At 39.2% G+C, this 22,500-nt stretch overlaps 1 protein-coding gene across 26 annotated transcripts in view; it reads right to left on the reverse strand.

The window, feature by feature from the left end:
* ZNF536 (zinc finger protein 536) overlaps positions 1-22,500 on the reverse strand; it is a 345,678-nt gene that overhangs the window by 242,002 nt on the left and 81,176 nt on the right. For all 26 annotated transcript variants that reach the window (XM_038148352.1, XM_038148367.1, XM_038148359.1 and 23 more), the window contains one exon: positions 911-1,029. The gene's annotated coding sequence lies outside the window, so the exon portion shown is untranslated. The remainder of the gene's footprint in view (positions 1-910; positions 1,030-22,500) is intronic.

Below are 22,500 nucleotides of genomic sequence, written 5' to 3' on the forward strand. Positions count from 1 at the left end.
TTACACCGCATAGAGATCTGGCACACAGCTTTGATGACACTTCCTGAATGGATCCAGATAAATTCATGGGTAAACTGTGTTACCATTGCCCCTACAAGAAAGGCAGTTCATTTCTGAGAACAAGTGACAGGATCAAAGCCCTACTAAAAGATGCAGCACTTTGTCCCAGAACCACACCATTGCCCTTTCCATTCGAGTCTAGGACCTCCTTTTAGGGTTCTGTACTCACACAGGATTAAATCTGGTAATCCTTACTCATGCAAATATTAGCCACCATTAAGAAGGTCTTACTTTTGATGCTATGAAGTGAAATCCTTGTGTATGTCTGCACTGCAGTCCCTGGGGCATTGCACTTCCTGCAAGCTTTGAACTGGCTTGCTCAGATGCCAGAAAGCTTTCTAAGAAACTGGAGAGCCAGCACAGTGGTACTGCACTGTGAGCCTTCCAAAGGACAACATCTGCAGGGGTGGCAGCAACTCCAGTGCAAACACAACCTACATGATTCAAAGGCTAAACATACTCCTTCATATCCATATTCTCCTCTGCCACCAATAAAAAACATCTAAAGTCACAAGTATTAGGTCTCCTTCCCTTAAAAAGTATCATTTGAGGATGGAAAAGAAAAAGGTCTTTGCACCACCATACCAGCTGTTTAACAACTGTCAGGAAAGGGATGTTTGTCAAAGGCAGAGATTTATTTTAGCTATTATGTAACCCATTGCATTCATGATTTTTCTATGTCTGCAACAGAAAATAGTCTGTTTGGTGTGATTTCCAGGGATTCAACCAGAATAAAGGTATATTTAGATATGTTACACTTAGATATGATACACTTAGATTCTCCCACCTTTCTTGGAATTATTTAAGTCAATTCCAGAATTGATCCCATTGTATGTAGAATATGTCTTACCTGCAGCCAGAGCAGAGAAGTCTAGTAGTCTGTGCACATCTCTAGGGAGAGGGGACAGACATCAACACACTCTGGGGCTCAGGAGAGATCCTTTAACCTCTTTGCCTTTGTTTCTCCATCTGCAAAAGAGGGTAAAATTGAGACCTGAGTAAATATTATAAAACATTGTAATTCAAAGTAAAATTTTGAGTTAACAGCATTAGAAACACGTAACTGCTTTCTGTTTTTGTCTGTCTGCAAAATTTGGAGCATATGTGCTGTACCAATATTAGCATGTCTTCACAGTCAACATCTAGAATGAATGCTTAAATATTCATTGACTTCAAATTTCAAATTGAAGTTTGAATTGACATTCATTCTGTAGATGTAACAGCATCAACCATTAATCAGGGAATAGAAATAATACCACTCAATTTATATAATCTACATACTGTGGTCAAAATGTATACTTCTAGATATATAATCTCAAAATTTTAAAGTATTAGCTGCTTAAATAGATCATGTGGTACGTCCCCTCCCTCTTGTAACTGGCTGATTTATGTAACTGAGCAACCAAACAAAAATTCTGAGATGTATGTTCAGCTGTAACGTTCAAAATTTACATTGTGTATCGAATCAAGTAAATACGTAACTCATGCAATCAGGGAACAGAAGAAATAACATGATTTAGGTAACCAGCTATGACTATAAATTTATAAATAATCAAAACAAAAAACTCTACAAATAAAGATTTTTAAAATGCATTATTCACTGAAGAGTTCTGTAAGTAACTACTGAATAAATACCTTGCACATTCATAAGAAAAGAAAAAATCCAAAATGTACCTAAGGAGTCCCTGTGACTTGTTTGTTCAGATCTACCTACCCAGTTATTCTTCCTTCCCTTCCTTCCCCTTAAACAACGCCTATATAAATGGAAATTCAAAGTCTATAGTTTCTAATGCACTCTTTGTGGATTAGTTAATTTTTAGGCAAGTTACAGGAGTATCTAATGCAAACATTTACATTTACTAAAAGGGGGGAAAAAGAAATATGGAGTTAGCAAAATCATTATAGCCATTATTTGAACAGAACATTTCAACCCTGCTGAATGCTTGCATTCCTTCAGCTCTGTCCTGCTGGTATCTTTTGCAGCCCTTTTTTTTAACTACATTCATACAGATACCATTGACCAGCACAACAGCCACTGAGTGCATTTCTTCTCTGTAATTGCTTCGTTGCCCCAACATTTTGCACTTGCCCAATAATGTCCTGCTTTTCTCCAGTTTTTGGTTACTGTGCATGTTTTAGAAGTCTTAAGCTTCAGGGAAATTCACTACAGTAAAGAACAAGAAAAGAAAGGAGGAAAAATGATTTAAATGAGCTTGTGTCTTCTACTTAAGCTTCCAGAGAGTTTGAAAGTGCAATCTCCAGATAAAGATGAAAGCTCCCATGTTCTGTCTCTGTAAACCAGAATACAACTGGTACTTAGCAAGCTGTCCTGTCTGCTGATGGGAGCAGCAGGGATGAATCTGGCCAGTCCACTTGCACTTCCCTTTCTGAAACCAGTAATAAAGTTTGAGAGGGGTTATTTTTAAAAGCAGCTCTTAGAGTGTTCCAGCTCACTACTGTCCGCTTCAGATCTCAAATGCAATTTGATTTATAATTACATTTTAAAAACTAGCATTAAAATAACATTACAGAGGTCATAATCTCAACTTTTTAATAGTTAGGCACGTAGCATATATTTAGAAATGGATCTCCGACAGGATTCATCTGGAACATATTCTGACTGGAATTCCTTCCTTCAGCCATTTCAGTACTCTGCAGAAGCTGGTGTGCCAAGAGGCCATGGTGGAGCCCTGTATTTCAGCATTGCTTCAAATGGAAACTGACTGAAATACATTGCTGGACATTTGCTAGTCAAAGTCTTTTCTTGAATTACAGTCAGACCCCTGTTTGTAAACACCAATGGGTGAGAAAGTAGTGGAGAATCTGGAATAAGGCCTCTGCACTGAAAAGACACGTGTTACATGCCCTGAAAAATCCAGTTGGCTCCATTGCTTCTGAACCTCAAAGCCACTTTAATTTTCTTGGCCTCTGTGGCACAGAATGATTTGAGGGCATTCACCACTTTGAGTAGGTCCTAGAGGTCAAGTTCTGCTCATGTTCAGCCAAGTTCTGCTCAAGTTCAGCCAAAACACATGAGCAGTGAAAAAGCAGCATTCCCAACAACTGTTCCTACCTGTCCTCCCAGCTGTGCAAACAGCTCACACAGGCATTCAGGGAGCCTGTGCCTGCACCTCCTGAACAAAGATGGGCTTCAGATGGGGCACAGGCACCTTGCAAATTTTGCCTTGTTCTCAAAGTCCAACCATCTGATAAGAAAACTTTATAACTATTCAACTCTGCACTGGTACCTAACTACAACTTCAGAGGCAAAAGGCAGACAAGGAATTCAGTTTCTGAACACTAGTGCTGAAGTAAATGAGCTAGTAAAAAAAAAAAAAAATCCTGTGCCTTAAAACCAAGTTTGAAATTTTATAGGCTTTTACTCCATAATTTGTACTTGAGCCTTCTGTTATTTTTAAACAAATCTAATTTCTTACAGCTGTGAAATTTACATTTTAAGAGTGTCTAGTGGCCATGTGCATTAATTACTTTATTGTAATATTTTAATGAGTTTGGGGTTCAACTCTGAAAGAATCCTTCTGAATCCCTGCTTCCCCGCAGAATTACACCAGAACCTGATTCAATCACAACTTCACACACCCTGGTCCAAACCCTGATGGACTTGCACAATTTTTCAGTTGTCTTATGAAATCACTGAACTTTAAAACTGGCTCCAGATTTTAGGACTTCTCACCAAACTAGCATTTTCCTGGTTCAGGAGCAGAGCTAGGCTTTGAGGAAGTTTGTATTTAAAGCTGAGCTTGGTGGCTGAGCCTCATCTCAATGAAAGGAGGTAGCAATATGCAAAGTTCAGCTGCGACAGTTAACATTTGGGCCAGTCTTGTTCAAAATGACACACAATGATCCAACTGCTTCCATCTCAGCATATATGACATAAAAACATGCAGGGCAAAAAGATTAACTCCCTAAGGAGTATCTAAATTCACCACCAGGGCAGATTGAAATGCACTACTGGAAGATTTGCACCTTTGTAAGAAAACTGAAAAGTACTGTAGTATCCATACTCCTGCCATGGTATCTCCTTTATGGATTTTGGTGGTTTGTGTCATACTAAATTACTTCTTCTTCATCTACGCATGTGCATAAGCAGTGGTGAGACATAAGTAAAATGAACCTGTTTTTTCAGAAGGATGTAGTGCCTGTCCTTGCACTGCTGCAGGTGCAAGTGCTCATCTCAGGACTGAGGCAGAAACCTGCAGACCAATGAGGATCTGTAGAATTTGAACTGAAGAGATAAACCTTCTTACAACATCCAGTGCACTTTAATTCTCTGTGAATAAGCTAAAGATGCAAATCCATAACACACTGAACAATGGGTTCAAGTACAAATACAGATAAATGCAGGGAAAGTGGGACTGACTGTGTTTAGCTGACTGTGATAACAGTAAGAGGTTCATCAGCTGTCAAGTGCCACCACACACGCTGCACCCACAGAGTCATGCTTGGAAATCTGACCACTTTTGTCCCCAACTCTCACCTCTCTTGGCTAGGGCAAATGCAGAATTGCAACTTCAGTGAACTACCCAGCTTTTTAAACCACTTACAATAAGAGCAACAGTTATTATTCAGTACATGCTTTTTATCAGATTAAAGATAAACTTTATTATAACTGGTGGAGATGGTATCAATGATTTGTGGTCTATGTGAATTCTGTAATGAGAAATGGTAATCTGTCTTGGGGCAAACAATATTGTTCTGTTTACTATGCAATTAGCAATATTAAGTCAAGATTCTATAACTGATAGCTGAAAATAGGGGTGGTAGGAAGAAACTGGAAGCACTGGGAGCTGTCATAGGACAATTATCTGAGGTCTATAAATTATTTACGGTACTTTAGCCTGACATTCCCTCTCATCCTCCAAAAAATCTTCCTCAGTGCTCCAGAGATGCTTGCTGTAAAAGTATCGAGACTGTCAGCAGTTTGGGGCAAAGCCAGAATCTCTCCTTGTTGTGAATACTGAACATACAGTATAGTGCAGGAACTTCATTTTCAGAAAAGCATCAATAAAATAACAAAAAATCCCTACAAAAAAGAGTTTTACTTTGAAATAATGGACCAACAAGCATGACAAAAAGAGGTGAGACCTAACCTCCAATTCCTGGCATTTCCGATGAGAAATAAAGACAGAGTATTTCCCCTGCATTTATTCTCTTCTTTAATTTTATGAACTGAGTCCCACACCTTTGTGTGACCAAAACCCTGCACTTCTTGTTTACTCTTAGATCAGCCTTAAGCTACCACCATATGGAGCTGGGAACACCACAGACAGAGCAGAAACAGTCCTTAACTAATGGTCAGAGTAAATTGTGTTGGGAGTCAAGTGGGGCCACTCTCAAGTGGCTGGTTAGGAAAAGGCCTGACCTATAATGGAGCTTCTGTGTAAAACAATACATTTTTTACTTTACATTGTAAAGGACAGAACCATAAGTATGATCAGCCACAGAAATTTCACAGCCTTTTTCTAGTCTGTTCCTTGCAGTACACATGCAGTCCAGCCCTTTTGGCTCTGGTTCTGCAGCAGTAAGAATTTTGAGATTACCTCAACAGGAACTCAGAGCTACAGCACAGAGCTTTCACAGCGAACAAGCAAGACCTATAAAGTGCTAGGGTCTTCCTTGCTAAACTGATCTTCAAAAAAAAAAAAAAATTAATCAGATGATCACATTCCTAAAGCCAGTTCCATTTGTAGCTCTCTGGAAATGTGATGCTCCCCAGAGAGCTCCCTTGCACCCAGCAGGCAAAAGCCACATTTAAGGCAGCATGACACAGCAGCGCTCTGGCAAGTGGGGTGCCACAAGGAAGGGGCTGCTTCTGGCAGCCTCACAGCCCCTCTCTGTGCCCTTTTTCCTTAAGGATCCGTGCCTTAAATTCCCATATACCGCTGAATGACATCTGGCTGATCCAGAAGATTAGAAGCTTATTCCACCTTTGTTCTCTGCCTTCTTTTAGGACGAGCAATCAATGACACCACAGCAGGCAGAAGCCTCCCGCACAAAAGCTAACAAAATTGTAGAATGCTTTAAGGAATTATGTAAAACTTAGCAGAGAGTTATGGAAGGGTATTCCCACACAGAATCTCTGTATAATTTCCAATGCTACGTGGAAGGGCTCTCAAATTCACTTGACTTTCCTGAACAGAGCAAGGTAAAACCAGCATCAAATGACTGCAAGAGCAGCCTCTTTAAAACTGATAAAAGTACAAACAGTTTTAATCAAGTGTGCAGTAAATTTGAGGGTTTCCTTTGCACAAAATGACACTGAAGCAGAGTTTCACAGAAAAAAAAAAAAAACCAAAAAAACAAAACACATACTGTAAAAATATATGGGAAGAAAAAAGTGAGAGGAGTATAAAACTTCATGTTTCTGTACATCATAACTCAGTGATGGGCGGAAGCTGTGCACAAACTTCTGCTTTTCAAAAATCCACTCTTTGGAGGGAAAACCACTCAATAATTGGTATTTATAGGGTTTCATTTCTTTTTCTAAGGAGATCCTGGGTTGGGTCATTCCTCTTCCCTGTTGCTCAAAATTTATTCCCAGATTAAGAACTTCTCCTATAAACAGGTATAATAATTTTCTCCATAAAGCATTTTTTTCCTTTCAGTAATTGGCCTACTTAAATGTTTTAATGGAACTACTGACATACAATAGCACAAAAAGTCCTCTGACCATAATATAAAGTGAGGGATGATATTTCTAAAAACTTTTGTATGAAGGTGGTCTAGGATTGACAAAAACAGACAGCTATAAAACTATCTTCAAAGGTCATAAATTAGGTACTCTCTTAAATGTAATTCAATCATTCACTGTTATAGGAGCTTGATTCTATTAGTTGTCCTATGCATTTTACAAAACAGAACTCCATTAACATTATTCACTTATAGCTTCCCTCTATAAGTGGATATTCTGCTCAACAGGCTTTAAATAGATTTTTTTTCCCCTGAAATTGCTATTAAGCATACTTTTACTCAAAGGGCAAAGTAGGCATAGGATTATGCTTGTACTTCATGCAAAGGATACATTTTCAGCAATCAGAACCACATTCCTATGAAGTAAAAATACTCTATATAAGCCGATTGTTTCTATCCCTCCTAACCTTGCTCAATAAGGACTCTATTCTGATCTTTTGGGTTACTCATAAGTTTTCTAATTTGGCTGAATAAAGGTATCTTGTTGGGCAGCTTCATGAGCATATTCTGTGTCTTGAATTCTGACCTTGACATGTTCAAGGTGGATCTCAGTTATAAGATGCTACTCAGAGTAGGAAAAAATACTTTAATTAAAAAAAAAAAATCAGGATTTTTTTTTTTTTTTTTTTACTTTATTCAGTTAAGGAATACATTATAACAGTCGTACTTTAACATACCTGGCTTTAGAGAAACACTAAAATTATAAACCTTGCTAAAGTGACAAACACATATATAGCCACAAGATTTTTGGAGCAATTTGCCTAACCCGTAGTTACATTTCAGCCGCAGAAACATCTACTGTAGATCATACACCTCTGATTTCATGTTGACTTTACAGTGAGTGGTAGTATGTCCTCACCTCTCACAGCTTAGATGTCACCATCCTGCATATGCAGAGGGGCGTTGTGCTGGGCCAAACCTCAGATCCCACCGGCAGTCTCAAGGGATTTTAGCCACCCTGCGATGCTGAGCCACGTGCTGCAATGATCTGACACACCAACAGGCTCTGACCCATTGAGGTGCTGGAGTTGCAACAGCACAATCTGTACATAAAATATGCATGTGCTGAGAGCCAAATCCTCTTTCAGCTGGTTACCATATTCTGTGTTCATGTCTTACTGCTTAAAGCAGGACACATGGCAGAAATCCTACACTGTTGTTCTCATCGGCCACACCAATCCCAGATAATCAAGTCAGGGCAGACACTCTTTTCTCAGAGGAAAGGGTTGAATTTTATCTGACCACCAAGCTTCAGCGTGCACTTGAGGTTCTAATTTTCTTCTGGTCTTAGCCCATTTCTGTCTTGCTCTGGCACACACTGCCCTAGTAAGTACATTTATTACCTCAGTAATTCCTCTGAGGGCTGTCTTACTTTCACTTTATATCTGGACTCACATAAGCATCTCCCCATTTTACAAGGAAACATTTATTAGCCTCTGATAGGAGCTTCCTGTTCCACCCTGCAGAATCCCATTGTCTGTTACCCTTCAAAAGCAGGCTAACAAGTTGCACCCCCCTGGGCAGCTCTTTCTCGTGGTGTATGAGCGCTGGCCGTGCAGCACAGACATGGAGAAGGCATGGAGGGGCGTGGGCAGGCATCCCAGGTGATCTTCCTGGCCTGTTTGCAGGCCTTTACTCAGCAGGCCACACACAGAGTCAACATGGGGCCCTTACACAGTGGGACCTCTCACCAGCTACTAGCACTGGGTTACCCTGCAATTTCTAGGGTGCCCTGGTTCATGCTCCTTGTTCGTGCCCTTGGGACTAGTGCAGAAAAGACCTGTGAAAGTCTCCTTCACCCAAGGTTTCCTCAACTATGAGGTTGATCTTATTACTTTGGGACACTTGAACAGTAGAGAGTAAGCCTATTATATCATAAAAACAGGGATTTCTGCTGTAATTCTTCCAGTTCACAGCTAATTATCGTACTTGAGAGCTGCTCATGGGATTTTTTCCAGGTACTTGTGGATCATCGCTGTATAGTCCAGGTCCACCCTGCAAAAATCCTTAGTGTAGCAACTATTTGGTAAAGTTGGTCCTGTCCAAAAACTGTCCAGCATTCCACAGTGTTACACAGGAAACTTTGGCCATGATCCCCTCCAACCACAGCACAGACATATGATCAGAGGAGGTAAAAAAGTATAATCACTAGAAAATAAAATTGCATGGATTTGCCCCAGCTGTAAGTCTGGGGACAAGAAAAAGATTTCAATGCACTGTCTATTTTGCTGGAAACCATGTGAAGTCTCTCATCCACATCAGTCTGCTATTTTTTACTTCTATGGGAGCAGACAACATTCGTATTCAGCTGCTCTCTTATAAATAAAAAACATTTTTACATGGGTGGATTGGAGTGGCCTCTTTTTCCCCCCCCCCTTTCGGTTCCCATTATTTTATATATTACACACATGTTCTGTCAGCGAAGCTCACTTTGTTATCTGAAACATCTGTGGTACCCCGCTGTGGAGAAGGCCAACACTGCTGCTGCTGTTGCTGCCTGTCTTTATTAGCCACTGATTTGCTGATGTCGTCCTCCGACGGCTCCAGTTGGCCTCCGCAGCGCCGGGGCTGCACGGCACAACTGTGGGGTTCTGTGACCTGCCAGAGGGGTCCTGCAGGTTCACAATATGGCAGTTACCCTCTCTAGGAGGGTATGAAACCAAGGTTTCATGTGGGAGTTCATGCAAGAACTGGTGTTTGTATTTCTAAAGAAATCTCTGTGAATTTATCTGCAATGCCATTGCAAGGAGGCACATCCTCATCAGAGCAAAAGGAACTCCCACCCGAGGCTCTCATGAGATCTGGCTGTTGAGCAGCCAAAATATTTTCTCTTTTCTTCTTGTTGGCCAAGTGAAAAGTTACCTGGATTGATCTCCTTTAGCCTTATTTTCATCAGCCTATAACATTTTACAGTTATAGACATACTGCTCAGTCCCATGAAACTCCCTGGGATCTACTGTTGCTGAAAAGATTATTACCTGAGGTATATAAGTATGGATTGCTTATGGAGTCAAGGCAATTTTTTAATAGATCAACTTAGATATGAAAATATGTATATGTTTCTTAAATAAAATATTTATAGATAAGATATTCAGGTCACCTGATAGGAAATGAAGCTATTTCTATGTATTTTATACATGTACTTTCAGCAAGCAATAGCACTTCAGTAAAATCAGCTTAACCATTTCCCCTCTGAAAAATCAAAACCCTCTTATCTTCATATGGATTTCTTATGCAACAGATGAGGGGAATATACATTCCATAGAAGAATCGAAGAGATGATTGTTAAGCCACAAAACTTAACAAGAACATTTAGGGGAAGATGCAAGAACAACTCACAAAAGCAGTCACATGAACCAAATTTCCAGCTGATGGCATTGTTTCTGTGGGTCTACTGTTTTAAGAAACTGCTCTCTAATACAAAGGTAAGACAATAAGAAGTTAAAGGCACTTCCTTGCTTTTTAAAGAAATCTATTTATCGATGACATAAAAATCTGAGCTGAGTTCTGACTCCCACAGGTACACTCAAACCCAGCTTTCTTGTAGATTTTTCAGATCTCTCAAGGACTGGGAGCCTGATACAGAGAATAATTATGGTATGGAAGCATCACGTGACTGCTGTCACTGATCTTTTACATGCAACTCAGTGTGCATATGTGGCCAATTCAAGATTCCAGATTGAAGACTGATGTGGAGATAATTATAAATGAAAATAAAACACAGCTTTTGAAATAACACCCTGTTTTCTTTACAAAGTAATAGATCACCTAACCCCAGAAGGAAGGTTGAAAAGTTACTATATAACAAAGTGCTAGTAGCAAGCAGCTTGCTATATATTTCAGGATCAAGACCATGATGACAAGGATAGAGAATCAAGAAAATAAATGCCACAAAGACATCTCTCCCTTCCTCAACCCCCTTTTGCTTGGAGCGTTACTTACTTTTAAATTTGGTTTGTTTACATTACACAGCTTTAGTGCCCCAAAACATCTAAACTGTGCAGAAACAGGAAGGATATTTCCATATTTAAAATCTGAACCTCATTTCCTATCCCCTGGAAATAACTGAGATGTGATAACACTGGTCTCCAAAATAATTTTCAGATTCCCCACTAACAACTTGGCGCACAGTAGAGCAAGCTTCAGAACTGCTCCCTGGTCAATTCATCGTGTTTCACCAGAGCAGGAACTAATCACAGAGTCACAGGTTGTTCCCCCTGCCCCAGGCATAGCCTCAGAAGGAAAAATGGGATGGAATACTGCTGCTACTGCTGCCACTTGCTGAGGATTGTCTAAAGAAGGTATTGCAAATCCTCTGGAGGCCAGGGAAGTCACAGAGGTTTTCCACTACCAGAGGAGTACAACGTACCTGAGCAACAGCAAAGATCTGATCTTAAACTTGCAGGATAGCTCTTATTTGGAGGAAAGTGCAAAGAAGGAATAAAATTAATGTATATGCGTGAACAAGTCCAAAACTTGGAAGATGAACTGAAAAGTCAATTATCTTTGTAAATTTTAAAACTGCAAACAGATTCAAGCAGGACAGTTTTTCAGTCTCTCCAGATCCTTCTGCAGGACATATGTACAAGATGGGAAAAGACTTTACATAAAGAAATATGCTAACTTGAAGATATTTATGGCTGTGGGGAAAAGAAAAAAATTCGTGCAGTGTTATGTTGGAATGATAGTAATTTCTCTTTTACCGTTTGTATATGTCACCATCTATTGTTACGCAGTCTTTTAACATTCATCTGAATATTTCATCCATGCAAAAATTAGTCCCAGCATCTTTTTTCTAAATAATGTTTGGCGGGCATTGCTTCACAACTGCAAACAATCCTTTATTGCTATTGAGTGCTACAGTCAGGCTTGTTCCACACTGGAGGTTAGAATCTGATCCTAAGTCCATTAAATCACAGAGTCTTTTTAAAGTTTAATCTTGAGAGGATTTGAGTTATAAACAAAGGACACTATACATGAGGAAAGAAACAACAGAAAACTATGAACTTATGACATTATTGCAACCTCAAGTTCAAATTTTGTGTGTGATTTAGCAAGAAAATTCTGAGCTTTCAGCAGCAGCCTATACACCCTGGCATGTGGGCAAAGCTTAACTGAGCATTGATGATCATATCCAAAACTCACATATGGATCCCATTTTACTATAGACGTGATTCTTCATGTGCAAAACATGTGTCTGACTGGTTTTTTTGGCTTTTTAAGATGCGTTTTTTTTTCTTTTTCTCTGGTGGGGGCAGGGAGCAGAGAAGTAAATAAACAATTTGCATGGTCCTTGAATATCCATTATCTATGAAGAGAACAGCCTGGGATTCAAGGGCAGGTAAAAAGCCTGGACTTCAGCTAAAAGTATCAATTTCAGCAAACAACCAAGTGCCGACAGAGAGAAACTTAGTCCACTCTACATCTTCTGCAACACACTAATCTGTCCCACTCTATAATTGCTAGATAGGAAAGGGAAAAAGGGCTCCAGATGCTAATAACTTGGAAGTGGTAATTAGAGGAGTCCACATTACTGCTGCGAGACTCCCATCTTCCCTTGATTACTGGAAAGAAATTTTTTTCCAGTGGGTCTCCTTCTCACTTCTAAAACAAGCAGCACTTCTGTGTTCCTTAGCCCCATCTCTGTCTCACTAAGCACATCAACAGGAATTTGATTGGGCCCAGAAAACTTTCTCTGTCTTCCTTATTGTTGGAGGATGCTCTGTTTCCCATAGAAAATGTAGGAAAATATCCACAAGCTTATAAGGTGACCAAACAGGAAAGTACCACAAGCCCTAACTTTTAGCTATACAAGATAAAAATTGCCTTCTGCAGCCCCAGCCTGAGTGTGACAGAGAACAAGAGAGTCTGCTTCCCTTGTTTCAAAGGGTAACAAATATCTTTAAAGGCTCCTTGAGCATTTATAATCTCTAGGATCACAGAGACAAAGTAAGTCTGGAAAGGGTCTGAACATCGCATGAGAAAGTAAAAGGAAAAATACACTTATCACAAAGAGGGAATGCATTTGTATTATTATATTGAAATAGCACAAGGCTACAATGACAGGCTATAAATTTTTCTCTTGGACTGTAACCAATATTTTCCATTTCAAGTAACAACAGTGTAAGAAAGAGCAACTCAGAATTAATAGGAATTACAGACATAAATTGGTAGGTACTTAGGTGAAAAAGAACCTCAAATTCAGCTGCTGTTAAAGTAGAAAAGGTTAACTAGCCCTGTGAGCAACCCTTGGACCCATTTATACTGCTGACAAAGTGACCAAAAAGGTATGCTTAGATTTTTACTCTGGTGCCCATCTTTATAATTCTCAGATTCATAGCCCAGAATGTTACAGTGAATATTTTGGCAGTGAAAAGTATGTTGTTTCTATACCTGAAATTTAACATTAAACATAACAATAAACCTAATCTATGTTACCAGATAATAATAGCAGTGATAGTAACTACATGGTTCTGCAGTGATGAGAATTAAGTTACAGAAATTTCTCACTTTTACTTTTTCTGATTTGATATGTCATTTCATTAAACAACCATGAATTATTGAATATTAATAATTTTAAATCAGTGTTGTGCCTTAAGATATACACTTACAGACTATTACTATTTTTCTTAACCATTTTGTTGCTGTAACTGGCTATTGAAACACTGGCTGCTTAGTTAAAAAAATTGAAAATCAACCAACCAGGACTGGGCTGCAAGGAGCCTGATAGCCAAAGCCAATGTACATCAGCTAAGCTGGATCCACAAGAAGAACAGTTTTTTCTCTGTTTTAAGACTCAGTCCTACATTTGGTTTGGTACATGTAAATCCACATGATTTTCTAACAGGTCCATCAAACCTTGAGAGACAAGTCTTAAAACTGAAACTAAACCCTGTCAAGTCCTCTTTTTTCCCCGCTATACAGACTTCTAAAAAGAGAAGGACTGCAAATATTGTAAAAAAATTAAAATCAATGCAAAGTGGTTTAGCACAGGTGTTGCTGTTATTGTGCTACATTTGGAAAGCCCACACATTCAGCACACCTTCAATTTGCACACCCAGCTGTGTGAGGTGGTGGGCTATTGTTAGTTTACAGGTTTGCAATAAAAAGCATGAAGTAATATTGGCAAGCTCGGGAGCTTTTTTTTTTTTTTTTTTCCTTATGATGTCTCTCTGCATCTATTTATCTAGTTCTCCTTGCTTTGTTTCTGCTTTTATATTCAGCATATTCAAAAAAGGGTCAGGAGAGGTTTTAAAGATGTAATGCCACGCTCAAGCCTTTTGAACACTAAGAGAAAACCTCAAAAGGTTCACGCATAAAGGAACAAAGATATAAGGATAGCTTTGAACCTAAGGGGCTCTCTCACTGCAAGCAAGTGCATTGCCAGCATGTCACAGGTGTACACCACATGAGCAAGTGAAAAAATAAAATGCCTTTGTGAAGGGGTGTGATGCTGACGGGTCCGAGTGCAGAATGCATTAATCCCAGGGTGAGCGCGTGCATCTGTTAGATATTTATGTAGTTCCTACTAGTAGTTTGTACAGATATCTGAGCAGGTGAACGTCAACAGCTTTGAGACCATATGTTAAAGGGAGCCTGGGAGAGGGTAGGGGAAGGCCACCAGGCACTCTGTGTCTGACAGGAGGGCAGGCAGCCCCAGCCTGAACATGGCACTCCGGGGCCAGCCTCAGACTCCTGCTGGCTGAGCTGTGGGACAGCGGGGCAAACAACTGAGCCTTCCTCTCAATTTCCCCCTTCCTTGAACAAAAGTTACTAAATGTGACCACACAAGGGCAATTTTCTTTCATGTCTCTCTAATTCCTGTCTTTTTTTTTTTTTTTTTTTTTGGGGGGGGGAATTAAGTAGAATTTTTTCATTTCTTCAAAAAGCTTTTTTCACAGAGCTGCATTAAAATAATTTTTAGATGTTGACTTTAGTTTGTTGGAAGACAGAGTGAAGATCCCTGTCTCCTGGTGGTTACAGGAACACACTACAGTAGGGAAGAGCCAAGTCCTGTTCCTTTGCCTGGTTCAGAAATTGTTTTATTCTTGTTTTTATATATTAACTCGGAGATACTCGGCTTCAGGAATGACATGAACCTGAGTCATCCCCATTTCCCAGAACAGTCTCCTGACCACCAGACTGCACTCCAGGTAGGTATATGTATAAACACAATTGAATCCAACCTGTTTTTAATAGAAAAAAAATCAGTTTTAAGAAAAACAATGCACTTTCAAAAAGTGACATTTTGTCTATAATGTTTAGTTTCTCTACTAAATAGCCTCAGCAAGGAACTGTGAGAATTCATTCATCTTTGAATGAATTTATAAAACATGCTGAGAGGTCTCTGGCTAAAATGTATGATTTTTTTTTATGATTAGCACAGAGTATTAGAACCCAAAAATTGTCAGTTTATACACCCCTTTAATCTAGACCCTTCAGGTACTCTTGCCACGTATGACTTTGGGGAAAGTAAAGGAAAACTGTTTTGATAATAAATGTGAATCTTCTAAAGGAGGTATGTTAGAAAATTTTCCTTCAAATTAAAATTTTCTGTAAAATGGAGAAAACAAATCTCTCAAATCCCCTCCACTTCAAGCAGCCTAGAAACTACCTTGAACCCATCATGGTTCAAGTTTCTCTCAAAGGTAAGGAAATCAAAAACTAGCTTGGGAGTCCTCTAAGACCTTTTCACTAGAGGAGTAATTCCACCTTTGAAAATCTTGGTGCGATGAAGTGAATTCATCAAGAATTGCAATTTCATCTTTGATATAGGTCCACAGACACACACAGAGCTGCAGAAATGTGTCTTCCACACCCTTCTGAAGCATTACAGCTTCACTAAGAAGCTTGCAGGGAGAATCCACGCACAGGGCATGGGGTTTGTAGTTTAGCATTGCCCAAACTCTGCTCCCAAACATTACTAGTCCACAGTAAATCCCATGAATTTCAACAGCTCCACTGAGACTGTTGCTAAGTGCTTCTGCAAATATCTAATCACACCTTCCCATCCTCTTGTACGTCTGCCTCTCACAATATCAGAACACACACTCAGTAGTAGCCCTTTTCAATTTATTTCCCACATACTTCCCTTGCCAAGAAGATATTGTTCATACCTCCTCCTTCACTGAGTAATTAACTTGTTCCAATCCTTGGAAATGAAACACTCACCCCTGCTTTTGCCCCAGCCCTCAACAACCTCTCGCAAGGCTCCTCTTGCAGCTCGCCACCCCATGGAGTGGGGGAAGACACACCATAATTGCTCTGTGCTTGGCTCCTGAGAGGGAATTATCACTTCTCTTTTAGTTCTCTTTACTTTAATGAAGCACAGTTAATAAAAAGGGGTGTGAATAAAGCTGGTGGTTTACCAGAACCCACCACCCTTGTTGTTGGAGGCCCTTTGGAGTGCCCCTTACTCCAGCATATGGTGCGAGTAGGCAAATCCCAGTGTTGCTCCATGGAAAGAACAACATCAGGAATGACATCTCCACTGTTTATTAGAAAATATTAATTGAGATTTTTAATTTGGGGAGTTGTGCATTGCACGGCCTCTGTAAAATATGCCCCAAACATTCTCAGGACTACAGCTCAAAGAGTTTGATTAAAATTGACTAAGATCAGTCTCTCATCCTTCTGTTTAAAAAATGAGAATTCATTTATGCAGTTTAATTCAAAGATTTATATATGATTAAAATTACTATAAGATGTCTAGCTTTTCTGCAATAAACTGCAATGGCCATCAAAATATTGATAGTCATTGGTAAATTACTTCTGGTGTTTAATCAATGTTATTTTTTTATCATCCAATTTCTTCTTCAAGTCAGTTTCTAACACTAAACTACATTTCATCAAGGTTGGTAAAATGTTTAGAAAGGAACAGATGTCAGAATATGGGGATTGCCAATAACACTGATGGAAGCCAGTAATTTCTTTCCTGTCCAAAGGCAAAAGAATGAAGAATAATCTAGACTGTATACAATAATACAAGATTTACTACAACATTAATGGCTATAAAAAGTAAAAGTATACAAAAGCTATCTCCATTTTTTTCAAGCCATCACTAAGGGCAGTGTTTTTCAATTTGAGACAATTTTTACAGGAAAATGAAAGGTCTAGGTATTCTTAAACCTTTAAATATCCATAAAATACAGATGAAGACACAGGCTAGCGTTAGTTGCTTCCAAATATACTTGTATATTAGTCTATTGTGCAAGTTAATAATTTTGCCAAATCTCAAAAAATGTGGATGCAATCTTTCCTTGAAGAAAGCGGCTCAGCTTGTTATTTACAGATTGTAACATTTACATAAGAGTTTGGTTTAACAAGAGATATAAATATAGATAAAACCCTTAGGACTTCATTCTTTAAACTGCCCTCTAAAAATCTGCCCTACAATTTGCACACTGAATTTTGTGCAGACTATTCTTGGAAGCCTTTTGTGAATTAGGGAGAACTGACTCGAAACAGGGGCTGGTTAATCACAATTTTGCAAATTGTACGTAGCAATCATCCTCACATTGTGAAATTCAGATCTATAAAATGCTGATGTTTTAAAGCTGAAAAATAAATAAGCTAAGTAGGAGTACTTTGCTAAGGAAGAAAAAAGAGTAGAAGACCCTTTGCAAAGAAATCCTTAAAAAAAAAAATAACTAGAGTAAGAGAAGTGGCATCATAAATAAAGTATATCTCCATTCCAGATTGCAACTGTAAGCCCACCCTGGAAAAAATGTTACCAGCTGACTGCTCCTGCCCCAGTCTCATGTCAACACTCACCTGAATATACAAAACTCCTGCATTCCAAGAATAAACCTGTGGGAGTTTAGTATTTTAGAAAGCTCCTGTATGTTCACCTACCTCCTGGACTGGCTCCAGTGGAGACAGGGCTGGAGACACTTCACCCTTCCCCTGTCCCTCACTGCCCGGCTGGGAGCTGGACAGAGCTGCCCTGACTGTGCACCAGGACTGTCCCTGCAGCACCAACTGCAGCCACTTGGACACCACACGTTGTGATGCATGTTGAATGCAAGCCCTTCACAACAATGGCTGGCAACTAAAGAGTTTGAGGGAGAAGGAGCAGAGTTTATGTGGAAAAGACGATGCCTCAGAGAAGAATTTTTTGTTCTGCTTTAAGTGGCAGCTAACATAATTTCAGCTGCAGCTGACTCAAAATTATTCTTTTCCATACAGGTTTTGCAATTCCTAACATTTAGTATAAATGAATGTCTCTTTCTATTTATTTTCCTTTATCTATTACAAAAGGACCTTGACAAACTGACTGTTTTGAGTGTACAAGGATATGCTGAAATTCACGCAAGATGTAACCGATATCATTATAATGGCAAGACTTTCCATTGGGGTTCAGCAGTGACACTCTGTGTGTGTGTCAGTCACCTTCCTGCCATTCCAAGCCCCTTCACTATGGACACAAGTCACAAACAGTGGAAACTCTGTTTTCCTGATGTTGATCCTCCCCAAAGGTCAGGTTTCTTACCTCAAACATTCCAGCAGTTGCTTAGACTGCAGTTGAGGAATTTTGTGTAACATTGCTTCTAGAAAGCAAATATTTATGTTAGTAAATACCATTAAAGTATTACTGTTATACTCATACAGGTATTCTCATTAACAAACTACTACAGAGGAGGAAGAGAATTTTAAACTAAATGAATAAAAACATACTATATTTGTGTATTAAACAAACTTAACCATCTTAGTTGACCATGCTAAATGTTTTGTCAAACATGATGTTTGGCTATTAACTTTTATGAGAATTAATGTTTTTAGAATTACTACAAATTCAGAATTTATGCCTTTGCTACAGAGAGCAGGCAGATGCAGAAGGCCCTACAAATAGGCATTGCCAGGATTTCATAAAAGTAGTGGTCAGGAAAATAAAGAAAAAGGAAAACAAAGGACCCACAGGAACCTTATAGGGGGATGAAATTAGGAAATTCCTCTTGAATGGGAGAGCCTTACATTCATGCCTGGCTCTGAAAAGGTAGTTCAGGAATTTAGCTTCACACATGCTAAGTGAATATCCTGAACATCAGGCTCAGTTATTCTGGTAGAGCACATTTATTCACCCGCTCCTGCTGGAGTTACCCTTTTGTTGTCCTTTTCCCTTTTTTAATCAAAGAAAGCATTTAGCCTTCAACTTCATCATTGCATCTGAGTGTCAAAAGGAAAAGAGTTCAGGAAATTCCAAAATACATATTCTTTATTCAAAGAGAACAGCTTTAGCAATTATGGCCGTCTAAACAAAACTTTTTAATAGATGGAATCTATAAAGGATGAAAAGAAAACTCTCTCCTTTTAGTTCCATCCCGCTATTCAGATTGGAACCAAGATCTACAGAGGTAGAGCTGAGCACCTTCCTTTGTTTCCTATGCTTGTCACTTTTGAGGCCAAGACTACATCAGGAAAAGCTCCTATGTTACTTATTCATTCAAATAAACCTATTTTTAAGGCCCTAACAGATGATGTCTCTTGTGATAAGGGACCATGGGACACTCAAAGCAATGAAGGGCTGTAAGTGGGAAGGAGTCTTTCAGGGACAAGATCTCGATGATGAAAACTCCCATTAAAATTTTGGAAGATTCTTGTTTGCTGTTTTGAAGACAACCTGCCTGTGAGTCCAGATGTACTCATCCAGACTTTCAAACACACACTTCAATGCGATCTGAGTTTAAATGTAAGATGGTAAATGAGCTATTCATCATCACACCGAATCATCTTAAATATCACCTGAGCCATTTCACTTATTTGAGAAATGTTGGCAGCTCTGAAGTTGAAAATACTGTATATTTCAGAGGCAAAATGCCCAAGACTGAATTCTTTAATTTAACATAATGAAGCCAAAAAAGTGATTTATTCCTTGTTTGTTACATCCAGTTATGCTGATAATTAGGCAAATGCTTTGCCTCTATGTTCTTGTTACCTTCCTGAGTATTTCTACTGAAGGATTTTACTCTTCCTGCAGCCCAGCTTTTATTCGTGATCTGAGAGCATTGTATTTCTATTTGTTATTGTTTTTTAGGCAAAGATGTTTCAGAAACGTAATTTTAGTATGGATTCAAAATTCAGAGCTCTTAAAAAAAAAAAAAAAAAAGTCTTAGAACCCATACAGGAGTCCAGCAGGAGGTGATTCACAGTCCCAGTGCATGGGGTTGTGAGCAGCAGCCAGCTCAGGTAGGGCACAGGGCAGGTACTCACACACAGAGCAGCCCAGCAGTGTTTGATTCTGCATGTTGACCCAGACATTAGGATGTTTACTGTCTGCATCCCACTCCTTCCCTCCCTGAAAAGCTCTGCAAAACCAAACCAGCTCAGGACGTGTCAGCCTTCTGATGGCTACATCAAGCTCCGTCTCTCAGCATTTCTCTACTGCTTGGGAAGATTTGACCTCGTGGCTCTAACAAATCACACCAACTGCCTGGACAGCACAAGCAGACATTCCTTCACATGAGCCCAGGGGCTTTCAGGGCAACATGAGGCATCTGCTTGAGAAAACTGTAGGCAGTTGCTTAGGAGCAGAGTAGAATGTTGCTTTACAGTCCACTATAATTTTATTTTTATTACTACTACTACTTAACAGGAATACTTTGTAATAACTATAGTTGTCTGCTCAAAGCCAAACTCTTGCCAGATGCTGCTGCTCACAGTCCAATCTGAGAACAGCAGAACTTCCTGATGCTGCCTCTGAAGGGATACAGACCTTGATTCCATGAGCCAGACCGACTCAGGAGCTACTACTAATTAAAAACAAAATACTCAACTCCTAAAAAAAACCCTAAAAATCTACAAATCAGCATCAGGGTACTTTAAATTATCCTGTAACTCCCATAAGCAAAAGAGCTTGAAAATGTCTCTCTTTGGACACAGTTTTAAGTATTTTTTTGGCTACATCCACACAGGCAAGAGATCCTACCCTTAAAGTTTTAGAACAGTGTAAGGTGATCTAGAGGAATTAGCCTCATGAAGCTGTTTAGAAAAGTTTAAGGAAAGTGACCATAGGAATAACACCTTCTCTCCACCAATGAATATCACTTAAGATGTGATCATGAGCTTCAAATTTTAAAAAGCTTTAACACTTTAAAACATAAACTATATATACAATATAGGGAAGTAATGAGAGTCACCAAATCTGTTTTCTCCTCTGTCATTCTCATGGCCCAGTGTCTCTGGGCCTCATTGCACCTCTGCATTTGAAGCCATCTCCTGCCTTGGACCAACCTGGAGCTGGTCACCAGCAGCAGCTGTGCCTGCTAACTGGGGTAATTTTGTTTTGAATAACTTCCCCTATATATTTTTAAGATATTTTGAAGATGTTCACATCTAAAATCTCTGCAGCTAGAAATGTACAACATGCAGTGTGGCCAGCATAAGAAAATTTGAACAGACACTCACAATTTTCTTGGTTCCCTGTTAGGGGAACGAGAAAGAGGCACATTACATCCATTATCTGTCCTTAAGTGTTTTTTGTCAAATTTTGACTCTGCCACCATTCTTCAGTGACAGACATTAGGTATGACATTTTTGACACAATGTCAATAGTGACATCAGTAATATTTGACACAAGGCACATTGGGGTTATTTGACACAGACAATTGGATAGCTCAGGGCACTGGAGATCCAATGCATAAAGAGTTATACCTCCAAGTCACCAGTGAATATCCAGCCCGATGGTTTCTAGCTGCTACCAAATGATGGCTCCTCAGAGTCTTATAGAGGAGGAGTTTGGGTATATTGAACAGATGTCCAGAAAACAAAATTCAACACAATAAATTACATTAATCTGTGCCCTATGTTGAAACACCATGGAATGAATAGTCAGTGACAAAGCTATTCTTCTACTGCTATCTGTAATTCCTTTTAAAAACGGTTAAATCCCAAAGGAGACATGGGAGGATCAAATGAGTCAGAGAGCACTGCAGCTCCAGTCTCCTGAATAAGATTTCTGTCTCAACAGCTTTCAGTCCCATGGCTTTCATTAACAGTTAAATACACTTAGGGGAAAATACAAATGTGAAATCTTACTTTCAATGATGTGATTTCCAAATATTTCACAATTGGCTAATATACAGGACTCACAAAAGCTGAACAGAAGCAAAATGAATTACAGATATGATCACTCTAGAATTTCCTAGAGTGCCACGGTCCTGATTAAACAAAGCACTTCTACCTACATCCAATACAGCACTCATCTAAGACCAGAGTCTTGCAATATTTATTATGCATCTGGCTGAGCTCCCAAATCCTGCTTTCAGCCCTCAGGTCCATTGCTCACACCCTGGAAGCTCTGGACATGAGCAGAGGGAGGTGCTAGTCCTGGGTACATATAGAACCACCTGGACTTACAAGGACAGTCACCTGCCCAAGGTACCTGGGCACTTAGAGAATTTAATATCTCTAAGCCAAAGATTTAGAAATCTAAGTTCCATTGAGTCATCTTAGAGTGCATGAATCCTCTTTTGAAGCAGATGTTTTACACTTTTGTCTTACTCTAAGGTTATGCTTGTGTTCAAACACCTTTTGGACATGCAACTTCATGGGAACAGGACTTCTTTAAAGAACAAGGTAATGTTTTTTCAAAGTTCAGAGTTAAGTGCTTTACTTACAGACCTCTATTTTTTTTAATAAGTACAACTACCAAGTCAGAGTTAATTCATGAAGGCACTCATTTTTTCTTTTCTATTTTATATTAAAATGTGATTCACATTAGCCTGTGTACCA

Source organism: Motacilla alba, chromosome 11 (genome assembly GCF_015832195.1).
Source record: "Motacilla alba alba isolate MOTALB_02 chromosome 11, Motacilla_alba_V1.0_pri, whole genome shotgun sequence".
NCBI classification, from domain to species: domain Eukaryota; kingdom Metazoa; phylum Chordata; class Aves; order Passeriformes; family Motacillidae; genus Motacilla; species Motacilla alba.